Genomic DNA, 4,530 nt, shown 5'->3' on the forward strand with positions numbered 1-4,530 from the left:
GGGCCCCGGGGACCCGGCCCCGACATTGCCCTCGGCTCGGGGCTCTCCCTGCGCGGGTACTGTGTTAGGAGCCGTGGCGCCGCCCTTGCCGCAGAGCGGCACTGGGGGCACTTCGTGCACCGCGGTGGGGAGAGAGAAAAAAAGCCGCAGTATTTGCGGGAAACGCGGATCAGTGATCCGTATCCAAGGCCGGGCGCGGGGGACCGTGTCTAGCACCAAGGTACGCCCCCGGACAGGAACGTCCTTAAGGAAATAGGGTCAAACCACTGAAGTTTAACCTTAGGGTTGGGACGTTTCCCAGTCTGGCACACGCACCGTAACCCGCCTGACTGGAGGAAAAGGGATTGTGCTGGGAGAAGCACAAAGGAGTAGATTTAAAGCAGGGGGATCTGGTAGTAGTCTGCCTAAGAGAGGATGCGATGCCATCCCGATGGAGGTATGGCTGTCACTGAGGAGAGAGGTGGGTGTGATGAGGAAAATTCCATCTGGGTAGACTCAAAAAACACGACTTTAGAGTACGAGAGGATGGAGGAGTTATCCTCAGCCCTGTGCTTCCTCTGGGTATTACCTAGAGATACTGCTGTATGCTGAGGAACGAGCTGGGTCATAATCTAGATGAGCATGTGGTCGGTCCATGGACCTACCAGCTGGGCCACCCAGAGAAGTACAAGTCTTTGCCATATGCGTGGTTTTCTTTTCACCCTCTTCTACTAGATGTGCCACTATCATGTCCATTCTTAGATATTGTAAAGGAGCTCTTAATCTTAAATCTATCTTAGTCTGAATTGTTTTAAGAATGGTTTGGGATATGGGAAGGCACTAAGTCATGCTGCTGACTTTCACAATACACCCCCCATTTTTCAGTGTATCCAAGAAGCTACAAGGCTGGCCTTAGACAGAGGGTCCAGCACGGAACATGATACTGCAAGAGGATTGTATAAAGAAAGGTGTATAAAGTGTGTGTTCAGGTGGCTGGTGTTAGCACGCAGTGGAAAGTGCCTGAAGGCCTGGAAGAGTAATTTAGGATTTATGCAAACACCCTAACTGGCTCAGTTTACCTTCTACTGGAGCAAGAATAGAGATGCCCAAAGAACAGAAGCATTTCCAAATCACTAAGCAACAGCCAGTGGCTAGTAGTAGAAAAGTTAAAATTTATTTCATGGGTTGTGAGTCTGGAAATCACTCAGGACAGGGCATTTGGTAGGGAGACTGAATCTGAAGAAACTACCAAAGAACAGACTCAGTCTAACTACATACCTTTAATGAATACAGATTTTTTTCATTCCCTAGAGATGATTAGACTGAGATCAGAAATGGGGAATACTGTCTCTGTGAAAGACAACAGCCTTTGTGTTGTCTCAACTCTCTTTGTTTTGCATTTCACAAAGAGGAAGTCACACTATCAGGAAACCTACTGCTGTGTAAGAACAAAAAGTGCCTGGTTTCTTTCTTCTCAAGTCAGAAAAGTCACATGATTTAGAAATTGAAGTCTCAGCAAAAAAGACCCAAACATTTTCTCCCTCGGCTGTTTTTGAAAATCCTGCTTTAACTTGCTCAGAAATATGCTGATATTGTGTTGCCCCAGTTAATACAGTTCATCAGATTTAGCTTTCAAATTCACAAGGCAGAAGGAAAAAAATACTAAAAAATTTCATGAAGTGTCAAAAAAAGTTTTATGAAACAACAGGAAATAGAGAGAATTCAGGAAAAAAAAGAGGAAAACTAAAAATTTCTTATCTAGATCTCAGAGACTATAGTACAACTATTTAGTTATGTATTACTAGGGATATTTTTTCCAGAATAAGTAAGTTTATTAAGAATGGTGAGAATATTTTACAAAAAGGTTCTAAAAGAACTCAGTTTGTGAATTAATCAGACTGATGGGGCATGTGTTTTACAGCTTCTTCCTTTTGTCTCAGGTCTGTTGGTCTTTGAGCAGGTTTCATGTCATCTTGACACAGCTGAGGCCAATGATGAAATCTCTAATGACCTGCACAGGGCTTGGATTTTATCCTTCAGTGGTCACAGCCTGTTGATCTGCCTTCCTCTCCAAGGAATGTGTAGTGGCAAGTCTCCTGAAAAGGATCAAGGTTTTTTTCAAATTGTGCAAATATGTGTGCTGGTAGGTAGTTAGCAAACGTTTTTAAGGTAAACCAAGGTTGAAATAATCTGTTATAATGAAAAATGCACTGAAGTCTGGATTAGCTCACTCCTGTACCAGCCAACAGCTTCTTCCATGCGGAACCTGCTGACTGTGAATCCATCTGCGTTTCCACCAGGAGGGTTGGACTTTGGTGTTTGAGAAGGTAAAATGGTTAGAACTATCTAAAATGTGCATCATTCCTATTATTCTTACTGTATCTTCTCCCTAAATATTACTCATAAGAGAAACAGAAAAATTTGTGCAAAACAGCAAGCAGCAGTTTCTTTTTTAGCATGCAACAGGAACTTTTATAAACAGGAACTTTTATAAACAGCTGGTAATAAAAGCACATGGAGCTCGGTAGTGACTGAGGCAGTTTTCCCCACATCCTGCCCAGAGACAGAGGTCTTTTCTAGTCTGAAGATACAGGAAATAGCCAAGACAGTTCCCCCAGATCCTTTCATGGCAATGCAACTTAACAATTTATTCAGAGAGTTATGGGACCTTATCTGCACTTGTATCAAAACCATGTTTTTATTTGCATCTAAATTTTCTAATGCTCTCTTTCCTTGGAGCATGGACAGAAAGGCTCAAAGTGGGCACCAGTTTTCTTTCTTTACTGTTCAGATAATCAAACTCTCTTCCTGTTTTAATTTTTGATTTCCTCCTTCGCTGGGAAGATTCCTTGCATTCCTGTATGAATGCCTCTTTCATGCCTCAGAGGTTCTCTGTAATAAATAAGAGAAAAACTCCTTATTCCACATTAAAATGTAGCGAGTTAATGATTTTTGATTGTGCTATTAAATATTTCCAAGTATTTAAATCCAAGTTGTATGTCCTGTCAAATCTCTGGAGCAAAATACAGAAAATGCAGTTAACACTCAGTATTGACCTGTAATTTTTTGATGATTTTGGACATCTGGGATTCTCTTAAAATTTTCAACTGAATATTTTCTTCTTAGTACTTAGACCTTGCATTGATATTTATGAGTTCACAGGCTTCTGATATCTTTTTCAAGCCACTTAAAATTACAGTTTATCAACACTAGGCTGTACAGAGAAAAAATATTACTATCTGTCAGAATAGTACAAATACGAAATAAATACTGCATGAGCACTGCTCAGAATTCAGGGCAAATGCAAAATTAACAGTTTCACATAATAAAGCTACATGAATTTCCATATGCTGGCAATAAAATGACCATAATTTTTCTTTATTATCTTTGAAAACATATTTTAGGTCATTAGAACCCTATTCCTGTAGGCTAATACTTTTTTCCTGTCATTTGTAATTATGCAGTTTAATGAATTTAGGATTTAGACATAACTAATTATCTGCCTGAATCCACAAATCATCTATATCATGTGTGCAAATGATTTGGGGTATAAAAGTTATAGAAATAAATGTTGGGAAAAAATCCAGCCAGGCCTCAGTTTTGGATACAGTAGAAGTATTGTATCTGGATACAGTAGAAGTCCCTTTGGCTCTGACCCTGCATTGTCAGAGGGAAATATCTCAGGCTTTAAAAAGAAATCTACGAAATCTAAATTTTTCCTTATAACTAATGGGGTTTGCACAATGAGTAGATGTTTTTGTTATTTGTCACAGTTACAGTTTTGGCTTTGGCACAGTCTTCTGCAGTGTTCAGAAGTGATTCTTTTCATGGTGCCTTGATTTTTGAACCTTCAGCACACATGCATACCAGGTTTCCACATTTTTTTTTCCATGACCAGATGAGCGAGAAGCTTTGCAATAGCGCCCTCAGCTCTTTCATGGAATCACAGAATGGTTTCAGTTGGAAGGGACTTTAAAGACCATCTGGTTTTCAGGTGTTACCCTTACAAGTAATGAATACTCTGGTGAATGTACCTTCTGTTTGTCAGAATGTGTTTTCTCATATCCTCATCCAGTCTTGCTGGTGTCTTTGCTAAGTCTTCAGCAAGGGGTGCTTAACAACTTCATTGCTAACTTGTACCTTCTATATGCACTGTTTTGCTGGCAAGTTGAAATGGCCAGTGAGAACCACAGACATTCTGGTTGGTGTGGAAGTCATGGGCTGCACCTGGACACATGTATATATGCCAGTCCCCAGGAGGTACAGACATGGTTACAGTAGGTGCTCTGGTCCTTATGGGCTCTGTGGTGTCTTGGTGCAGAGCCGGGGCTGCCCCTCTGCCACACGTGCCAGTGCAGGCCCCATGTCATCTCTGCTCTAAGTTTCTTCAGCTCCCAGGAATAAAAAAATTCTGATTAATTGAACTCGTTGATTATTTGACTGTGGAAAGCACACAGGTTGTTTAACACAGCTGTATTTTCACAGAATCACAGAATAAGGTTGGAAAAGACCTCTGAGATCATAGAGTCCAACCTGTGACTGAACACCATG

General features: G+C 41.0%; 1 long non-coding RNA gene across 1 annotated transcript in view; it reads right to left on the bottom strand.

Annotated features, from left to right (window-relative positions):
- Window positions 1-1,131: 1,131 nt before the first annotated feature.
- Window positions 1,132-4,530, bottom strand: part of LOC108445246 — a 4,523-nt gene continuing 1,124 nt past the window's right edge. The window contains exon 2 of the long non-coding RNA XR_001860021.1: window positions 1,132-2,075. This is a non-coding gene — a long non-coding RNA (uncharacterized LOC108445246). The remainder of the gene's footprint in view (window positions 2,076-4,530) is intronic.

Source organism: Corvus brachyrhynchos, unplaced genomic scaffold (genome assembly GCF_000691975.1).
Source record: "Corvus brachyrhynchos isolate BGI_N302 unplaced genomic scaffold, ASM69197v1 scaffold11, whole genome shotgun sequence".
NCBI classification, from domain to species: domain Eukaryota; kingdom Metazoa; phylum Chordata; class Aves; order Passeriformes; family Corvidae; genus Corvus; species Corvus brachyrhynchos.